Below are 22,586 nucleotides of genomic sequence, written 5' to 3'. Positions count from 1 at the left end.
TGGTAAAATAACCCCAACTCGAACAAGCGAACTTGACAGAAAACAATCCAGCAATTGGCAAAGCCTTAAAGAAAAGTTCATCACTACACCACAAAATCTAATTCCGCTTCGAAAGAAAACACCCTTGGTGGAAAGTTGGTTCTGAAACAGCAGTTAAGTCTAGGCATGAGGCATTCGAAAATTAAAATAGTAACAAAAATTAGAATACATACAACACAATTCTAACTGCAAGAAAAGAAACATTTAAATTAATCCGACAGACTTACAGAAACTACGAAAATGCCCAACTTCTAGAAATCGAAAAAGACTTCCAAAACTTTTACAAAACATTCAAAACAAAACTAACTGCAGGAAAATTGTAAGGTAATTTCTAATTATTTTGAAAAACTATTAAATTGTCCAGAATCAGCGAATAAATTCCAACCACAGCAAACTAATAACACCAACCTTAACTCTAAAGAACCTGACGAAATCGAAATAATTCAACAAATTAAGAGACTTAAAAACAATAAAGCATCCGGAGAAGACAGTATAGTTGCAGGACCACTGAAATCAGCTGGCCCTAACACTATAAAAGAGATCACTCAACTAATAGGACGTATCTGGCAAACTGAGAAAATACCTGAGGACTGGAAAACTACCCTAATTTATCCATTGCATAAAAAAGGGGATAGAATCGATGTTAATAATTACTGAGGAATCTCTCTTCTCCCAGTCACACACAAGATTCTCTCGCATTGTTTGTCTGATCGAGCCCAAGTACAGTTAGAACATTGGTGAATACCAAGCAGGCTTCAGACCAAACAAATTCTGTCTGGAACAGATTCTTAATTAAAAACTAATCTTTAGGTACCAAAGGATTTCTGGTAACAATATTGTATGTACATTTGTGGATTTTAAAAAGGCCTACTCAGTTGATTGTGAATCTCTTTTCCAAATTTTAAAGGAGCAAGGACTATATAAAAAACTCTAACACTGATTAAGGAAACGTTAACTGACACTAGCTCTAATGTTAAATTCAAGGGAGAAATTTCTGAACCATTTGGTATAGAGACTGGTGTTAGATAGGGAGATGGACTCTCCCCATTACTGTTTAACTGTAAGGAAAAGGTGATCACAGAATGGCGAGAGAAAAAGCCGAGTCAGAATATAGATCAATCAATCAAGTTAGGCAGAAGTAGTATTAGAGTAGATTGCCTCGCCTTTGCAGATGATCTGGTAATTTTAACTAGGGATATTACCACAGCTCCCAAACAAATTGAAGTTCTTAAGACGTTGCGGTAAAAGTAGGACTACAAATATCATCCGAAAAATCGGAATATATGACATGCAACAAACAAGCACCATATTTTTTAACATAAAATATGGAAAAATGAAAAAGGGCCTCAGTTTGAATACTTGGGGGAAATCATACAAGAAAACGGTCTGGGAAAAGCTGCAAATGAAGATCGCTGTCAAAAAATGACAACTGCATTCAGATTAGCTCAAAACATTTATAATAAAAAAATTACTTTCTAAATTCAGTAAACTTAAGCATTACAGCATTGTAATTAAACCTGAATGTCTTTATTGAGCAAAACTTTAATTCCAAATAGAAAGATGGATATTGAAGAAATTCAAAAGAAAGAAAGATTATTAGGAAAATATTAGGCCTCAGAATTACTTATGGAGAAACTTATAGGCTGAGAAGTAATAAGGAATAGAAGAATACACAAACATACATGGTGACATAAGAGAATGAAGACTTCAATTTTATGGGCAGATTAAAAGAATGGCACTCAGCAGATTGACAAAACAAATAAAGATTTCTACGAAAACAGAAGTAAGTCCAAAACTGAGTCAATTAAAGGGATCGCTGCGATTGAGGACGGTCTTAAAGTAGCCGGTATAACTCAGACAGATGTTACAGACAGAAAAAAAAGGTAAAAGAGATTGACTTGGAAAGTTGGTCAGAGGGAAATTAGAAGACTGGAACACTGTGGTCTGATGAAAGAAAGAGACTTCATTCTGAAAGGATGAAACAAATTTGGACACACAGGAAGGCCAACCATCAAAAGTGACATTGATGGATTGTACCTCACGTGGTCCTGTTTGTACAGCTGTATGGAAAACCAGTACTAACAAGTAAGTAAGGAACGGAAAGTTGAAAATACATGTGGAGGGGCTATACAAGGTTAATGAGCTTCGGAGCAGTATTGTAGAAGGAGAAGGCAAATAGGTCAGGATGAAAAGGGGGATATAATACTGTGAGAAGAATCTGACAGAGCACTGAAAACCTAAGTCGAAAACGGGCCCCTGGAATAGTTCACATTCCCTCAGAACTACTAATATTCTTAGGAGAGCCAGAAATGACAGAAATGCTCCACTTGGTGTGCAAGATGTACGAGACTGGCGAAACTCCCTCAGACAAGACGAACGCAATAGTTCCAGTTCCAAAGACGGCAGGTGCTGCTGGTATGTGAATATTACCGAACTATCAGTGTAATGAGAAATAGTTGCGAAATATTGACACCAATTATTTATAGAAAAATGAAAAAACTGGTAGAAGCCGACCCCTAGAAATGTCAGTTTGGGTTCTGGAGTAATGTAGAAACACACGAAGCAATGTTGACCCAACGATTTACCTTAGGAGATAGATAACGAAAGACGAACCTTCGTTTATAGAATTTGTAGATTTAGAAAAAATTTCTTTGAAATTATGAAGTTTGCTGGGGTAAAATACAGGGAGTAAAAGGTTATACACAACTTGTGCAGAAACCAGACGGCAAGCGTCGAAGGACAGGAGAGGGAAGCAGTGGTTGAGGAAGGAGTGAGACAGGGTTGTAGCCTGTCCCCGATGTTATTCAGTCAGTGCATTGGCTAAGGAAGACAGGAACCCAAAGAAAAATTTGAAGAAGGAATTGAAGTTCACAGAACAGAAATAAAAGAATCGAGATTTGACGATGACATTGTAATTCTGTCAGAGACAGCAAAGGACCTGGAAGCGCAGTTGAACGGAATAGATAGTGTCTTGATAGGAGGATATGAGGAGCAACAAAAGAGAAAAAATGGCAATGGCGTGCAGTCGAATTAAATCAGAAGATGCTGAGTGAATTACATCACGAAATGAGACCAAGAGACGAATAAAGTAACCAGGTTCAAATGGATGTAGCCTGGCAGAAGTTATTCAGAGATGAAGATGCTTGTAAAGGATAGAGTAGCGTGGAGAGCTGCATCAAACTAGTCTTGAGACTGAATACCACAATATGAAGATCCTTTCATAAAACGCTGCGAAAGAGCAGTTCTTTCAACTGCAATACTAAGCAGTACACTCTCAATTATTGGTACAAGGAAAATAATTACTGGTGTTACCGGATCCATACTGATATCAAAATTTCTTCTTATATTTTCATGAAAAATTCGTATTATCCACTATTTTGATATAACCTGTGCATTGAATCCTGGATCATCACGTAGTTCCAGTCCATCGTTATCTGCTTTCAACAATCGTTCATCTGTTTAGCTAAAGATTCCGTGCAACACACAAAAACCTACTGCTCTGATGTTCTTCAAGCTCATATAGAACGCCATGTTCGCAAAGGTATCCTTTAGTTAAAGTCAAGTGCCCTTCTGCCAAAAAGACCGCATCAACATGGTACAGATAGGAACAGGGACGCTTAAACATCTAACAGAAAAGGTAAGCACCCTAGCTATAAAAAGATTGCCTCAAACTGTTGGCTTGCGCGTCAGCAGTCGGGAGAAAATATGTTTTTGACGACCTTTCAGTGTAAATTTGTAGTTCAAACTCCTCCGCGAAGCGTTAATATAGGATGTTGACAGCGGGTTACATATTTCTACTACCAACAAATCTGCACTAAACTGCTCTACAGCACTTCTGCCGAGCTATAAATTCTGTTGCTCTTGCTGTGGAAAAGATAACTTACTTACAAATGTGCACACATTTTTGCTGACACCTCTGTCCAATGCTGTAGAAGTCTTAAGACTTAGAACAAAACTGCTTTACCTCGCCAGCTGCAGGTTTTTGATGTCAGCAACAGTTCAGTGTAGGAACAGTCAAAGCAGTATTTTCAATACTCCTATTTGCAATGTCACATTTTTACATACCCGATATGTAATTAATGATATTGCTGTCTATAACAAAGCAACACATACAACTGCGCTTATCTCATCATTAACAAAGCAAATTTAATATTGACTTTAGAAAATGTATAACGTACGTGTTCCTTGCCTATGCACATCATCCCTAGCGATATGGGCTCTGTGGTGTGCGTTACAGGTAAGGTCATGTGACACTATGTCTTTGAGTTTCAACGACCGTTTCCACCGCGGAGCAAGCCATGGTACTATTTCAGTCCATTTTCATACTCCGCAAATGCAAGCCTTGTATACGTGCAAGCCTTGTATAATATATGACCAAATTTATAGGCCTTTGGTGTGTTCCTTAATTTTGTTTGACATATTGATTTTGGGAACGTGGTAAACCTTCTACTAAAGCAAACAATATTGCAATACCCCCTCTTTCAGACTTTCTGCGAGTAATAAAATGGGCAAAAACATGAACTTACCTGTCAAACTCCTTCCAAGTAGAATACGTCCCCGTTGTCGGTGTCTCATTATACCCTATATCCATTTCAATAGGTACATTTATTCCCTTTTCAAACGAAAGTTATCCACAACAAATACAAAATTTAATGAAAGATTAGTGGCAGTACCCTACATGACGTTGCAGGTGCTTCTCCTTTCACTTGAAAAAATTAATAGCAGAAGGTCTGTGCACAAGTACAAAGTGAAAAATTACAAGAGAAGGAGGGGAAAAAACAAAACTGTTGGCTTCAAAATCTACAAAACCTCAAACTCCATCTCTGATAATTTTCCTACAAGGTATTCATTAGTAATCTATACAGGGATGAAGTAAATCACATTAAAGCGACGTTAACTGACCGTAGAGGTTAACTGAACTATTCTATTAAAAATGAACGAGTAGGAAAATTTTAGTCTTCAGAAAATTTAGTTATCTTAATTTTGCAGCTCTACATCACCTAATGTGACGTTTTCGCAGGTAAAAGGGGTACCTGCAGCGTTATTAACCACCGTAAACAAGTTTCTAAGTGAATATTTTGCGTTCTTTCTTTAGTCCTTAACTATCAATTATAGTTGCGACGATGTCGTTTCAACATGTGATTTAAAGGTTTTATTACATGTCTAGTCTTCAAACATTCTTTTGTTAGAGGTTACGCTGTCGCAAATTGTATTTCAGTAGTCCTTTTGGGGTTAAGAGAACAACATGTTTGGGGTTAACTGGCCCGTGCTTCAGTGCTTTACACCTATATGTGCTATTATATATCAGTTGTTAAGCATAATAATCAAACATACAGTGAATTAAAGGATTCATAATGCATAGAGTAAGACAGAAAACCACCAATCATCAATAATACCCAACAGGACTGTCTAAAGACGCTGTCAGTCAACATACCCATCAAAAAGTTTTCTTTTTTTTTGCGGAAATTAGAAAGAAGCATGAGTAATTCGATGTCAGCCTTTAAACAATACCAATTACAAGCTTTTATTCCAGTGATTGACCATAACAATTTTAGGCTGTCAAATGACCAATTAAAATTTTTAGCAAAAGTGGAACTAACTATATTGCTTCTGCATGTAGTATGTATTACGACGTAACCACAAAAACTACAAGAATTCTGGTATATGAACTTGCTAAGAGAAATAAAAAATCTGTACAAAAAAAAACTAGGAAAGAGAAAACATGGCAGAACTAGAATGGCTCAGGGAGTCCAGCAAATGAAACGAACTTTCATTATGAATACCAGAATAGGCAATTATAGAGAAATGTCGTTTACGCGATAGTTACGTCCGCGGAATCGTTGCGCATACCAAATTCACGTGAATCGAGAATCATTTTATATGTAAAGTATGGGGGTGGGTTCTCGTTTACTCGCATTTTAATAACGCAATTGGGTGCAAAAATTATACACTTGAAAAATTAACACTTAAACAGTAAATAATACCGTAAGCTCATTTTTGGTAACTCTCCCTCTGGATTATCTACATCGGAAGAAAAGATGCAGATCCTTTGTAGATGAAGTGTTCTCTCTAGGTGCTTGACATTCATTTGAAGTGCCACAATGTTTTGCAAAGAAACATTAATTGTCAACTGCGTAGTCTTCTTTGCCAGTTGCTTATATGACTCTCTGTAACACCTAATAGAATATTTAACTTGTCTCTCTACTGTTGCACTTCTTACTGCTTCAGGATCATGTTCTCCAAAATTTTCATTTTAATGTCCATCATTCTGAAGGGCTCAGCCATTTTCTTCGTTGTCAATTTTCTAACACACTGAACTTCCTCCACTTATATTTCCTCTTTGTTAGGAGTCCGTGCAGGATACAGTGGCTGATGCACAGTGACCAATGTTCACCCAAGGCGCTAGGCGAGTTGATTGCTGTGTTCGGAAGGGGATGCCGACACTACTACCACCTTTCGGCCAGTCCGCGATGACAAAATCGAGGCTCACGTCCTGCAATCTTTCTCAAACGATTTTACAGAAACTATTCCGTAAAAAAAAAATCATTTTTGCTTTGTTTGTAGCTTCATATGTCAGGTTCATTATGATGTGCCCATCATTTCGTTAATGGTCGTAGTTATTGTGGAGGATTGTCTGCATCATACTTCGCAAGGCACCTAACGGTGTGTGGTGGAGGGTACTTTTGGGAACACTAGGCCTAACTGATCCGGCCTTCCCCCTTTCTCTGTTCCCTCGCGACTGGCGCGCAGGAAGAATGATGGTTGGTAAGCCTCTGTATTGGTTCTAATTTCTCAAATTTTCTCCTCGTGATCAATACGCGAGATGTATGTGGGGGTAAGTAATATGTTAACCGACTCCTCCTGAAAAGCGTTGTCTCGAAACGGTGTAAAGTGCAACTTCAGAGCTCTATTGATATGAACTGACGATTTACGTCTCGACAAATACGAAAAAGTTGCGCGTTGAGGTGCGCTAACGGCTCATTGTTTCATAGCAGCAATGAATGGACTTCGGACTAAAATCGCGCATATACGAAAATGCAAACAGCGAATCCGCATATAATAGGGTCTATCTGCATCTCAAGGGGCAATAGCTTCACAGAGGCAGATGTGAAAGTGTTTCTTGACAATCCGATTTTCATTCAAGAAACATACAGGTCTGAACTGAAAGGCATACACAATATGGACAGCTAATACCGTGCACAGGCCACCGAAAATATTGACTCAGACTGGCTGCAGAGCAGTTGCGCAAGCTGCGTCTGCTGAAAGAGCTGCATTTCTGACAGTGGTTGCAATAATCAGTGCTTCAGGAACGGTTGTGCCAGCATTCCTTGCGTTTCCAGCGTGCACTTTCAAGATCACATGCTGAACAAAGCCCCAACTGGCTCTGGGGGTGCAGCCACAGTCTCAGTTCGGATAAAGAGTGAGTTAGTTTTACCAATTCGTCGTCGCTTTGTTGAATTTGAAAGGCCCACAATAGAACATCCCATACTCATAATTCTGAACAGTCATTTAAGCCACACAAACATAGTAGCAGTGTCATATCCAAAAGACAATGGTATTATTTTGCTGCCGGCCGTTGTGACCGAGCGGTTCTAGGCGCTTCAGTCTGGAACCGCGTGACCGCTACGGTCGCAGGTTCGAATCCTGCCTCGGGCATGGGTGTGTGTGATGTCCTTAGGCTGGTTAGGTTTAAGTAGTTCTAAGTTCTAGGGGACTGATGACCTCAGACGTTAAGTCCCATAGTGCTCAGAGCCATTTGAACCATTTTTTATTATTTTGCTCACTATGCTACCTCACACAAGCCATAAGCTGCATCCTCCTGATTTGGGGATTTTTTCCTTCGTTTAATGAATTCTATTATATAGCATCTTGTGACGTTATAGCAGGCACAGGAAGAGCAGTCGCAATTTAACATGTGGTTGTAATTAACCTTCTCCTATTTAAAGTGTTGTAACACGGAAACTAATTACTGTATGAGTACCACGCTTGGTAGCATTAATATCAATGGCATGGGAAAGGGAAATAATGCAGAGTCAATTCAGTTGAAGCACTTTTAATGTCCTGCTATGGTACATCATACCATTACATACCGGTACCATTACTGCTACAAAAGAGCCTCAATATGGCGCCCATAAGTGTCCAGAAGAGATTAAAAGTGCAGGATTGCATTCTGCACAGCAGAGCGAAGGTATGCTCACTACCTCTATTGATATGCTGCGCTTCATATCAGCACATGTGTGAATGTTCCCCTGGTAAACCCTCTCCTTCAGGTAGCCCCACAACCAGAAATGAACCATCAGTGACTGAGCTACCCAAGCATTTGGAAACGATTGGCTCTTAATTTAATCGTTTCCAAATGCGCCGCCCGCGGTGGCCACGCGGTTTAGGCGCTGCAGTCCGGAACCGCGCGACTGCTACGGTCGCAGGTTCGAATCCTGCCTCGGGCATGGATGTGTGTGATGTCCTTAGGTTAGTTAGGTTTAAGTAGTTCTAAGTTCTAGGGGACTGATGACCTCAGATGTTAAGTCCCATAGTGCTCAGAGCCATTTTAACCATTTTTTGTTTTGTTTCCAAATGCGTTTCAGAGAAGCAGGTGAACTTCACGAGCGAAGTGTGATGGGGTCCCATCTTGCATGAAAACTGTTGAGTTCAATGCGTCTCGCTCCTGTAGGGTGGGTATGACATGCTGGCGAAGCATATCGCAGTAGTTCTGGTCCTTGAGCACTATCCTATTCAAAAAAGAATGGGCCAATGATGAACGTAGCTGTGAAGCCACACAATACGGTGGCACGTTCACCATACAGAGGAACTTCATGCACAGTGACTGGAGGTGAAGATCCCCACACTCGGCAATTCTGTGTGTTCACCTCACCTGTCAGAGAGAAATAAACTTCGTCTGTCCATAGGATGGTTCAGCGCCAACCGTCATCAACTTCAATCCTTGTGAGAAAGCGGAGGGCGAAGTCAGTATGTCGTTGTGCGTCCTGTGGTGCACGCTGCTGTACGATACGAATCTTGTACAGATACCATTTGAGAATGGGTTGAAGCACCTTCTGCACAGTGGACGGTGGGATGTTCACTTGTCGTGACACAGCACGTGCACTGCCTGACGAGTGGAAATGCGTGCAGTGTTGTCCGCCGTAGCAACAGCGATTTCATCAACAACCTGTGGAGCAACCAGTCGTCGGTCTCTTCCCAGTTCTCGAGTTGATTCGAACTTCATCGTGCTCCACACAAAGGTGGAGAAAGAGGACCCTTCCATAATCGTTTCACCAGGCTATATTCTCGAAGTGCAGTTGCAGCATTACTGTTGTTTTGATAACAGGGCTTCACCAATAATGCCCTGTTCCTTTTGTCCAAGCCCATGTTGATACGTCAACAAGTGCACTGCGAATGGTCAGGTGTGTGAGGCTAAGAATCACGATGGCTGATCGTGGCATCTGGTGGCCATAGTTGGAACTGGACGGTGGCGCTGTGATGCATGGAAATCATGCACCCCACCCCATACTCTGAACATTAATGCTACGGTAATTACTTTCCGTGTTATAACGTGTTAAACAGGGAAAGTTAAATTGTAACCACCTAGTATAATGTTGCTCAACAGGTTGGCAGAGCATTACCTCCTGCCTTCATCAACAGAACTACTTGCAGCAATGTTACTTCGTGTGGTGTTGAACCAGTGAACAAATACACTTCTGGAACTGAAAAATTATCTGCCAGCTTATTTAACTAATCGACATTTTCCAATTGGTCTATCAAACAACCGATTTTTCATCTACTTCCTCTGCAGGGGAATTTGCCATTGCCACACTGAACATTAATCAGCCTAGCGAAAAAGCCAAGGTCAGTGGTGAAAGAACTGAGGCCAACATAGGGAATACATGAAGAAACAGCGACTAGGCTTTTTGCCTGACAACTGGAGCCATATAATTGCCCTTTCTCCATGTGGCAACTACAGTCAGCAGTAACTGCTGCACGTGACACTATTCCAGGACCTGATATGATTCAACATGGCGTGTTATGAGGCCTATGCATGGAGACAAAAGAAGTCCTCCTATGCCTCTTCAGTCAAATTTGGGCCAAAGGCTATTATCAGGATCTGTGACCAGAGGTGATTCAGATACCACTTGTAAAGCTATGGAAGGACAAGTTATCCCCAGACAGCTACGAGAGTGCCGACCTTGGGTGGACTCTCGAAGTCAAGGGGCGTTGCTCAACAATTTCCAGTCTGGTTTTCAGAACCTGGTCCACGTTTGAGAATCTCCTCCAGTTAGAAGGTCTGATACAAAAGTTATTCCTACCCAAACAGCAGTCAACTGGCATCTTTTTAGATCTGGAGATAGCCTATGATACCACCTGGAGACAGGACACCTTCCATCAACTGCATAAATGACGTTTCCGTGGTTGTCTGCTCATCTTGTTGCAGTCGTTCCTCACTGTATATTTTTGGTATCGAGTCAGTGCTACACACTCTGACCCAGTCCTTCAGTGGAATAGTGTTCCTCAGGGTAGGGTTCTGAGCGTCAACGTTTTTGTTGTAGTGATTAATAGTATCTTTTCCACAATAAGGAACCCAGTCAATTATTCCTTATTTTTGGATGACTTTTCAGTATTCTGCTCTTCCTCCTGTCTCACAACTACTACGCTTCAACTACAGCTAATCCTCAAGAGGTTTGAGAATTGGGTTGACACCACTGGTTTTAAATTCTCCACAGAATAAGCTGTGTGTTTATATTTTACTCAGTGACATCAGTGCTTTCTGTACGTAACTCCAGCTTCAAGACATCAGTGTTGTTTTTGGTCCTTGTCTTTGGTCAGAGATCAACATAGCTGCCAGGCTGCCAGGCCTCCATGACCTGAAATGTAGATGTCTAGTGGCACTAGACATTTTAAAATCTCTTGGCAGAAAGAACTTGCGAGCAGATTGGTTCAGTTTTTTCTCATCCTATAGAGCCTTCATCTGCACTTGGCTTGATTATGGTAGCATAATGTACAGATCAGCTAGACCTTCTTACTTAAAGATGTTGGATGCTGTCCACTGCATACGTATTAGGCTGGCCACAGGTGCCTGCTGAACCAGTCCCATTCCCAGGCTCTGTCTAAGGCTGGTGAGCTCCCTCTTCCCATCTGGTGAGAACTCCTCATAGTGTGACAGGCATACAAAGTGCCGTCCACCTCCATACAACACAGGTTTAACAGCCACTGGGCTACTAAGCCTTCTTCTGTCTGTGTGAAGAAATGTTCTGAGCAACTTGGTGCAGCAGACATACCAGTTCTTAAACAGGAATGGAACAAAACCCGTCTGTGGATGACTGAGGGGTCCATTGTTAACTTGGACATTATGGAGTATAAGCTCAGGACTCCTCCTTTATTTTTAAAACTGGTTTTTAATGGCGTTTTATAGGAGTGTCTGGAGGACATGGAGCGTTTTACCAGTGGATCAAAGCCAGGGGACAATGTGGGGTTTTCTGTTATGTTTCCAGATCTGTCATTAAACTCCACCTGCCAGACCACTCCTCAGTGCACTATGCAGAACTTTGGACAGTCAAGAAAACACTGGAGCACATGAAGCTAATTTGAAGCTTCTAGATGGAGGGAAATTTCTCATCTGGACAGACCCTCTTAGTGTTCTGCAGACAATTCAGTCCTGAAATTTTCCCAGGTAGAATAGTTCAGATGGACGAGGGCACTATTCACCTTCTGTACTGGCAGAAGAAGGAGGTGGCCTTCTGATGGATCCCTGTATACATGGGAATTGGGCAGAATGAGGAAGCTGACAGAACAGTGAAGGCAGCCTGTTGGGAACATTCCACACTTTAATCTCACGACCCCATACAGGATGTCATGTCATGGGTGACAAAGCATCTGTTAGCTGAATGGGAAAGGCGGTGGCTGGAAGTCAGTAACAATGAACTGCAGTCAGTCAAGGCAACTTGACTACGGTGCTCATCTTTTTAAACTCAGCACAAGGATGAGATGGCCTTGCTCACCTTTGTATTGGCCACTGCCCAACAATGCATGCTTATCTCTTGTGATAAGAAGAACCCCTGGAATGCTGTTTTTACAGTGTCACACTCATAGGGACACCTGTCAAATGTCAAATGTACTGGGTATTGTATGGTGGTTAGAGGGAAGCATTTGGTATGTGAGGAACTTACCCTCCATTTTAGGCAATGACAAAACGATAGCATGACAATTGTTGACATTTTGTGTGGCATCAGGACACATGTCAAATTTAGTTGGACAGAGGTTTTAGTATGTTTTTCAGTAGCTCACTCAGATTTTTAGTTCCATGATCAGCCACTCTCTTTACTGACTTCCACTGTTTTATTAATTGTTTAACATGTGAACAATGGTATGACTAGATCTATTGGAACTTGCACATGACATTTTCTATTGATGTGGCTATTGTTTTATGAGATTTGGCTTTAATTTTAACATGAGCACTCCGTATTTCCTAGTACCACAATCTTGAGAAATGGCGCTGATGATCAAGTTGTTTAGGAGCCAACAGTTTTAAATTCATCCATCCAAGAACTGAGGCAATTTCTCCAGAAGAAATCTGGCCTCATACCAAACTTCCAAGAACCAAACAAATTAAGAAAACAAAGTCAGTGATCCTGACTGACATTACCATCAAAAACAATCTTGAAGAAAGAAAATTTAAAAAATTTAATAGACCTACAGGGAAAAAGTCTAGAAATGAGAGAGTTAAAGACTTAAATTAAAATTTGATGTGGGAGAATCTGAAGTGTCTGAAGGGCCTATTATTTACGACAACTTACCTTCAGCATCCACCTGCTTAGCTGAATGGTAAGGTGTTTGCCTATCACGCAGTGGGCCTGGGTCGACTCTTGGCCAAGTTGGAGATTGCCTCTGCTTGTGGACTGGGCATTGTGTTGTCCTCATCATGCTTTCATCGTCACTACCGGCACACAAGTCACCCAACGTGGCATCGCCTGAAATAACACTTGCAACCCAAAGACCAAACTCTTCCAGATGGGGCCTCCTCGAAATAATGCCAATGCCAATGATCATTTCATTGTTTACTTACCTTCAGCAACAAATATTTCTTCAGACACAGGTAGAATGGGGCATTATTCAGAAACTTTCGTGACTGTGCAAGTCTGTGGCAAAGACTCCACAGCTTCCATACTTATGTTGCTAAGGATTTGCCAATCCTAAAAGATGGAGCTGATGTACTGAAACTGTGTAATCCACTTCAAATAAGATTAGCTTGGCTTACAAATATATTTTATTAGTTGTTATTCAACTGACATCAAATTTTATTAGCTAGTTGTAAGCTGTTTTTAGGCTGTTTCAATTCTGTAATTTATTGTATGTATGTAATTACAATTGTATTCCATAGAGTACAGTAATTGGTTGCTTTGAGGTGTATTATGTTTCTCAATGCATACTGGTTAATGTTAGTGGTTCGGTTAATTGCACTACATGGTTGAGTTAACTTCCTGCAGGGCGTTAAGTGGATAATTTGCAACTATGTTATATTTTGGTCTCTTCTTTCATTAATATTGCCAATGGGTTTTTGCAGTGGTAACACTGGCTCAAGTCAGATCACAGAAGTTAAGTTCTGTTGGGCTTGGCTAGTACTGGGATGGGTGGCCATCTGGGTGTGCTGAATGCTGTCAGTAAGTAGGGTGCACTCAGCCCTTGTGAGGCTAGTGGAGGAGCTGATTGATTGAGGACTTGTGGCTCCAGTTATGGGAACTGACAATGGCCAGGAGAAAAGTGGGCTGACCACAAGCTCTTCCATATCCACATCCAATGACACCTATTGGCTGAGGGTGATACAGCATTTGGAAAGTACTGTTGGGTCTTCTGAGGCCTGAACAAATGGAGTTTTTTCATTGAAGATTACATTATATTAGTTTCAGTTTTCGTTCCACAGACCCAAAAATGAGATGATTCTTGAGGGTGTGGAACATGTCAGGAAGTATAACATAAAAAACACAAAACATTTTAATGTAATACTTACTACCCTGATCAGTTGTCAGGAGTTTGTCAAAGTAGCTGAATCCATTGCAGTGAAGTGGAACTGCTAACATTTACAGAATTAATGCACTGACAGAGTGAAACATCGTTCTGCAGTTTTAATAAATTTATCATACACAAAATACCTAATCTTGACTGTTTTGACCCAGTGCTGTCAAAACTGAAATCTAACAGACATTTTTACTTAAGCTGGCTTAACAGTCTCTGCTAAGATATTCATCTATAGAGTGGAAGGAGTTGCCTATCAAAAAGTCTTTCAAACTCTATTGAAACCGTGCTTTATCTGAAACCAAGTTTTTAATGTTTGCTGGCAATTTATTGAAAGTGTGTGTTCCTGAATATTGGATCCCTTTTTGGACCAAGGTAAGTGATTTAGTTCTTTTCTAATCTGAAACAAAAACTTAAACTGACACTGTTTGCTGATGATACAAGCATCATTATAAATCCAGTAAAAGGAACTCTGAAAAAAATGATACTAATAATGGCTTTGGAAAAGATATTAATTGATTTTCTGTGAATGGGCTTGCTCTGAACTTTGAAAAAACACAATAATCCAATTTTATGCTGCAAGGAATACAGTTCCTTCAATAAATATAACACATCAACAGAAACCAGTAGCCAGGGTAGAGCATAATAAGTTTTAGGGTGTCCATATAGGTGAGAATCTTAATTGGAAAATTCATATTTTGGCTCTCCTAAAGTGACTAGGTCCAGCAACTTTTATCAATCAGAATAATTGCCAATTTTGAGGATATAGAAATTAGTAAGCTATCATACTTCGTATACTTTCACTCTCTGGTGTTATATGGGATAATATTTTGGGGTAATATGTGGGGCTCTTAGTCACAATCTTGTAGGTATCTGTTTGAAGGGTTCAGAATTCTTGCAACAGCCTCACAGTACATTTACCCAGTAATGAAATTTGTTCTCAAAACATGGACCAGTTTAAAAAAACAACAATGACATTCGTGATAATAACAGAAGAAAGAAAGACTTACACTCTCCACTGCTTTAACCTATCTTTGGCACAGAAAGGGGTAAAATATGCTGCTGTAAAACTTTTTGGTAAATTACCAGATGAAATAAAATCTCTGACAGACAGCAGTAATAGTTTCAAAAATAAATTGAAATCATATCTTGTCAACTTCTTCTATTCCCTAAAACAGGGGTTCCCAAAAAAATTTTCTCATGGAACCCCTCATCGAGCATGATTGGTACCTTGTCATATCACAGTATCAAGTACCTAAAAATGCCAAATTAAGAGTCTTTTTATGTGTTTTCTATTTTTGGTACTTAAAAAAACATTGATATATTCATTATTGAAAAAATATTGAGCTTAAAGCTTTTTCAATTTAGCCATCATAGTTATTGTTAAATTTTTGATTATTGCTCAAAATCTTTGTATTCAAATCTGGGTGTTTAGTATAACAAACTACTTAAAAAAATAAAAATTGAGTATGAACTGAAAATGACAGAAAAAAATTAAAACTGATTGTATTCGTCTTTCAAGTGTACTACACTTGAGATTGCTTTGAGTAGACATGTGTGAAAAATAAGAAAACACTAATTTCATACAAGGTATTATTTATTTGAAAAAATACCGTTACAACAGAGTACTCCATAAGTATACAGTTAGTTTTAATTTTCAGTTATTAATGACATGAGTTCAATCTGACCCTTGAGTCCATTATTTCTCAAATATTAGGTTCCAAACTTGGAACTTTCACTCTGAAATCAGACTGCATGTCGAGCCGATTCCTATATTTGTTTTTCATGAAACACGTGGAAGAAAATCCTTGCTCACACCGATATGTGGTTGCAAATGGAAGGATCTTTTTCATTGCCTTATCTCCAAGTTTCTTGTAGTCCTTGTGTGCTGATGCCCAGAAGTCTGTAATTTTATCACCGATGAAAATATTTTATCATTGTACCACAGCTGGACAGATCCACACATTGATCTTGCTCTTCTTCAGTGAGGCCTTGGATTTTGTCTATTTCTTCACAGCTGAAGGGATTTTGAATCCATCTGTCGTCAGGGTCAGGTTCAGGGAAATACTCTCTAAAAGTGGTGGCTAGGCTGCATAGATGCTTGGCTACATTGATCTTAATCTGGCGAGGCAAACTCTCCTCTGATGACTCCAAGAATTGTTTTAAAGTAGAAAAGTTAGTTAGTGACACCCAGATCTGACACTTTTTGACCATAGCACTAATCGTATCCTCAACTTTGAACTTGTCTACATTTTTTCCTTGTAAACTCAAGTTTAACATATTCAAGTGTTCAGACACATCAGCTAAGTATGCAGCTGAGTAAAGCCTAGAGAAGTTAGTGAGAAAATCCATGTACTTTGTTCCAAGAAGGAAGACACGACCCTTGTCTCCAAGTTCAAAAAATCTTGACAAGATCTTACCTTGAGAAAGCCATCTTACTTCGATATGAATAAGTTGTTCATGCTCGCTGCTGATCTTTTTACACAAGAAAGAAAATAATCTGGATTGCATATGTCGAGTTTTAATGTAGTTGATGTTTTCAACTACATTGTTAAGAATCTTTTGCAAAGGTTCAGGCAATCTTTTGGCTACTAAGGCCTCATGATGGATACAACAGTGAGTCCATTTCATCTCAGGGGCTACTGCTTTGATACAAGCTAGAAGTCCTGTTTTTTTTTGCCAGCCATTGACTTTGCTCCATCTGTCGACAAGCCTAGGCATTTTTTCCAGGTGACATCGTGTTCATTGAGATAATTATTTAATACAGTAAAAGTATCATCTGCTGTTGTAAGCAGTAGTTCGCATGAAAAAAGAAAATCTTCAAACACTTGGTCCTCCCATAAGAATCGTGGGAAAACTAACATTATAGCATTTTCGATATGTCTGTGCTTTCATCCAGTTGTAGAGCATACATGTCACTCATGCAAAGGCTAGCCAGCAATGTTTCTTTGATGTTAACTGCCATATCAGTAATTCGTCTTTGAACAGTATTATCTGAGAGTGGGACAGTTCCTATTACCTTAGCAGCTGCATCACATAACATTCTCTTGCAAAGTATTATTGCTGATGGCAGTATAAGTTCCTCAGAGATTGGGTGATTTTTCCCACATTTAGCAACAAGCTGAGCCACCTCATAAGACACAAGGGTTGCATTTTCATTTACATTTGCACCACAGTGTTTGGTAATTGTTTTATGAGTTGTTTTCAACTCTCCTAATTTATTTTTGAAAAAATCTAATGACTTAACTTTTGTACTTTGGGTGCTTTGTTTCAAGATGGCACCAGAGTTCTGTTGGTTTCATACATTCATTCAAAATCCTTTCATAGCAAATTACACACTGAGGTTTAGGCTGTTGTTCAGGTCTAGTAAACGTAAAACCAATTTCCAAGTAATCAGGGTTATATCTTTTCCAGTAAGCTTAACACTGATCCTGGAAGGGTTACATTCAAGGGATGCCAACAATTTAGGTTCAATGGACACTGACAACTTCGGTTCAAGAGTCACTGAACATCAAACGCATTATCTTCCTCTTCATCTGTAAGCCTTTCTCGTTTTAATGAACCACTTTTTAACCAACGGTCCATTTTTAACTATGCGAACCATAGCTTTCATGAAAAACAATGCATTACAAACACTACTGTTTTAATACAGAATATTGAATATGTAAACATGGTCTGTGAAAGCACTGACAATAAATTAACAGTGGCTGATTGTCATCTAAAATGCAAGTTTCTGTGTAACATGATTGTCAGTTGTCAGCTGCAAAGAGGCAGCGCGCACAGTCTAATGGCATACAGCGGAACTATTAGCCTCTATCTCATTCTAGTTTTGGCTAGAGTGTGCTAGTGTTGGTTGGCTCTAGGAAGATGCTAGATGCAGAAGTTAGCATTCGCTAAAGCTCTGCTCATGCAGAAAGTGGCCAAAACAAACAATCTGTTACCATACAAAATATATTTAATATATATTTTTATTCTAATAGCATCTTGCGAACCCCTCTGGCATAGCTTGCAGACCCTTGGGGGTCCGTGGACTACCTGTTGGGAACCACTGTCTTAGATGAATTCTTGAATAGGAATAAATAAATCTATAGTTATAATACATGAATTTGATGCCATTTAAAGAACTGGGGTATGTAATTAAAAAATTTAAGGCTTTTATTCTTCTCCTTCTTTTGAATGGGCCAGCTAAGGACCACGATATTCAACTTTTCAGCCTGGACAGGGACTTGATGTTTGTCCAATAATCCCACATTCTCTGGCAGTGTTTCTCCTTTCTCTCCTTTGTCCACAGGGCGCCAGTCTTTTTATGGAGTGATCTGTCCTGAAACCTCTTTTCTTTAAGAATCCTTCTGACAGGTGCTCGGTTTCTAATGTCACTTTCAGTTATGTTCAGTTCCTGGATGTCTTTCTTGACTTCTGTCAGCCATGGTTTCATGGTCTTCCTGCTCTTACAGTAGTTGAGAAACTGGTTTGTTACCCTTGTTTGGTCCCTCCTTGTGATATGTCCATAGAAAGCGAGACGTCTCTTCCTGGCTCTATCTGTGATTTTCTCAGTATGATTGTATAGCTCCTGATTGGATTGTCTTCTGTATTCACCAACTGTTTTGACTGGTCCCAGAATTTTTCTCAGGATCTTCCTTGCCTGAATCTCTAGTTTATATGTCAAGCCTTTCCTGTTTAGATTCAAGCATTATGAGGCATATAGGGCTTCAGGGCAGATAATTGTCTGGTAGTGTTTTAGTTAGGAATTTCGTAGATAGTAGAATCTGTCAACTTTCTCAATTTGATCTTGTTCCAACTGTGGTTCACTGGGAGTATCACTGATGTTGGTAAGGTATTTTGTCTTCTCTAGTGACAATTGAAGTCCTATCTGGGCAGCCTGGTGTTTGACCATATTGAACTGCTTTACTGCTACTTCCACTGAGCTTGCTGTAAGTGCCAGATCATCTGCAAAAGCTAAACAGTCTACTACTAGTTCCTTCCATTTATCTCCCAGGTAAGTACCGCTCAGTATATTTTGTATTTCCATTTCTTTTTGCCGCTTTGTTGTCACCTTGTCCAGTGCACAGTTGAAGAGAAGAGGTGATAGTCCATCTCTCTGTCTAGCTGGTGTCTTTATCTCAAAGCTTTCTGAAAGTGTTCCCCTGAACTTTACTCACAATCTAGTGTTACTCAGGGTCTTTTGGATAAGGCTGTGGGTTGTCTGGTCCAGGCCCATTTCCTGCAAAATTCTCATCAGAGTATGTCTGTTGATTGAATCATATGCTTTCTTGAAGTCAACAAAAGTAACTACGTACTGCTTATTCACTAGTTTAATTTGACTTAATACTGACTACCAGTTAAGGATCTGTTCAGCACAATAACATCCTTCTCTAAAACAACCCTGATAATCTCCAAGTTTTGGGTCCAATTGAGGTTCAACTCTGTTCAATAATGCCTCAGATGTCTTATAGGTGACTGGTATCAATGAGATCCCTCTATAGTTGTTGATGCCAGTCAAATCACCCTTCTTGTGTAAGGGGTGGAGCAGAGCAGATGTCCAGTCATCTGGTAACTTCTCAGTATCCCAAATGTTCCGTAGGATCTCAATCAACTTGCTGATTGCTTTGTCTCCAACCTGCTTCCACAGCTCTGCAACTATAGTGTCTTTTCCTGGCACTTCAGAGACTGAATGATGTTTTCCACTTCTTCTGTTGAGGGGTGATAGTTTGGTTGTCTGGGACTGTCTTGATAGATAAAGGAGGGACTCACGGCTGAGGAGATTCTCAAAATATTTGGCCATTATGTGGCAGTTTTCTTTATCATTATAGGCTATGTTTCCATCAGGTCTTCTGAAGTGTAAACTGGGAGGGGCATAGCCTTTAAGGTTTCGCTTGCAAGTTTGGCAAAAGTTTCTAGTGTTATTCTTCTTGAAATCTGCATTGAATTGAGTCAATTGGTCCTGAGTGTACTGACATTTATCCTGCCTGATGGTTTTGGCAGTTAGCCAGCACTGTTCTATGAACTTCTCCTTATTTGTTTCAGACTTCTGTGAGCTCCATATTAGCCAAGCTGCTTGTCGCTTTGCGACTGCTTGGTTGCATGTACTTGTCTACCAACATGTTTCTTCTGTTTCTTTTGTGGGGTGACTTCTGTTGCAGCTTTTACTAATTTGTCCCTTAGTTGGTTCCAGTTGTTGCATTCATGATCTAGTGATAGCATTCTCTCTGTAAGCATATTACAGATTTTCATTCTCTCTCTGTGCATATTACAGATTTTCAGTTTTTCCAAGTCAAACATTAACCTTTTATTATTATTATTTTTTAAAGGAACCTTGATTCATGTGTGCATTTCTTATGCACTTCAAATGTTCCACATCATAACACTTACTGTGAGATTGATCAGTGGAACATGTAATTAACTAACTCATTCTTATTCTTTGTACTGATGCAATGTATTGAGCTGCTGGTTGGAAACAGAGATATATTTCTTGCAATAAATTTCATTAAGGAATGAATAAACTGAGAAGCAGTGGTTAGAATACAAAGTTCCTTCAACAGATTTCTGCATGATGTTCTTGAATTTGCTTGTGCATGCTAAAAACTTTTGCTCAGTTTGGTGAGTTACCCCAGAATATGATCCTGTATGACATAATAGAATGAAAGTAAGCAAAGTATGCAAGTCTTTTTTTATATTTATATGTCCTACATCTGACATCATTCTCACTGTGCACACAGACTTGTTTAGGCACTTCAGCAATTCTGTGATATGCCCTTCCCAACTGAATTTATTATTGAGTTGTAGTCCCAGAAATTTAACACTCTAAACCTCTTTGATCTGCATGTCCTTGTATGTTATACACATGCTGGAAGAAAATCTCTTACAGGTTCTGAACTTCATATAGTGGGTCTTTTGAAAGTTTAATGACACTGAATTAGCTTTAAACCATTTAGTAATGTCAGTGAAAATTTGATTAACAGCTATTTCTAAGTCTGTACTTGACCTGCTACTTATTTCAATGTTTGTATCCTTTTTTTTTTAAAAAAAAGAAAAAGACAGTGTAACAGATGAGAGGTCATTAATGTACACAATGAAAACCAATGGACCTAAGAGGAAACCTTGAGGAACACCACACATAATTAATTGCCAATCAGATGAAGACTGACTGCTTACTGCACAAGTATTTTACAACGACACTCTTTGTTTCCTGTTAGAGAAGATTCAGACCATTTGACAGCTTTGCTGGTGACATCGTAGTATTCTAATTTAGTTAAGACAATGCTGTGATTCACACAGGCAAGGCTTTTACCAGGTCACAGTAAATGCTGGTTAATATTTAGATTAGCATCTTAATATTCTTTTTAAACATCCATTGCATAGCAACCAAAACAATAGTGTGTTGAGCATTTACTTATTGTGAAAAATATAAGTACAAAAAACAAAAATGTAAAAACTTGCCCAGTTAATCTAACCTTACCATACTCATAACAGTAGGGCTGAAGCAACAAATAGAAAGTTCCTGAATTACAGGTTTGTGCAGCTTTGTGGAGTTCAACAAAATGTTTTCAGATATAAAGAATCTACCGTCTACTATCTCCCCCAAGCACACACACACACACACACACACACACACACACACACACACACACACACACAGAGAGAGAGAGAGAGAGAGGGGGGGGGAGGGGGGGGGAGGAAGAAAGGAATTACATAGACTGCTGCGCTTAAACAAGTCACTAAAGCAATTTGTTTTATTTGGAGTAACAGTTAAATATTCATTCTTCTATTTATAGGCAAGTTCTAATTTTTTAATTTTTTAAAGTGATTTGTTCCTCCTCTCTTCCTTTATTGCTAGTCACTATATCAAAGTTGTTGATAAGTCTCTTGCATGTTTACCAAACAGTTTATTGAGCAAAACCTTGCAGTTAGCATCACTTTTTGTCAATCTCCTACTGGTGAATTATGAGAAATAGATGGCTCTTTACTATATGTCATTAACTGCTGAAAAATTTTCTTTGAAAGTGCAGATGCTGTATGTCACTTCAATCCAATAGTCAACACTACTTCCTCAGAGGGCAAATGTCCTCAAGAAAGTTATGTGAAGAATCTACTTCCACATCTTCATTTAGCTGTAACCATCCAGTACACAGATCATATTTTGAATCTCACTGAACTTTTCTCAATGTGTAGCCACCTGTATATGTAGGCACAGGTAAAGTGTCAGCAGAAAAGGCATTTAACATAAAATTTCACTCCAGTGTTTCTGTAAACAGCCATAGATCAATATTATGGTCTTGAATGTGCTGAATAGGAATGAGAGTTTTCAGATGTATATCATATTTTGAGCAGCAAAAAGTACATCATTTTTAAATCTTAATTTTCTTTATGTTCAAAGACTTGGACATAGCTTATGTAATAGCTGCCCCATTTAGTTGTCATTAAGAACCAAGGCAGTTCTCAGTGTTTTCACACTGAATTATACCTAGGGAAATGTCCATTCCAAATTTTTCAACAAATTTGGTGTTATTTGAAGGAAAGATTCTGTTATTAAGGTTATGGACTGCAAT

The sequence above is a fragment of the Schistocerca cancellata genome, chromosome 3 (genome assembly GCF_023864275.1).
Source record: "Schistocerca cancellata isolate TAMUIC-IGC-003103 chromosome 3, iqSchCanc2.1, whole genome shotgun sequence".
Lineage (NCBI taxonomy): Eukaryota > Metazoa > Arthropoda > Insecta > Orthoptera > Acrididae > Schistocerca > Schistocerca cancellata.
This window is presented reverse-complemented; position numbering follows the sequence as displayed.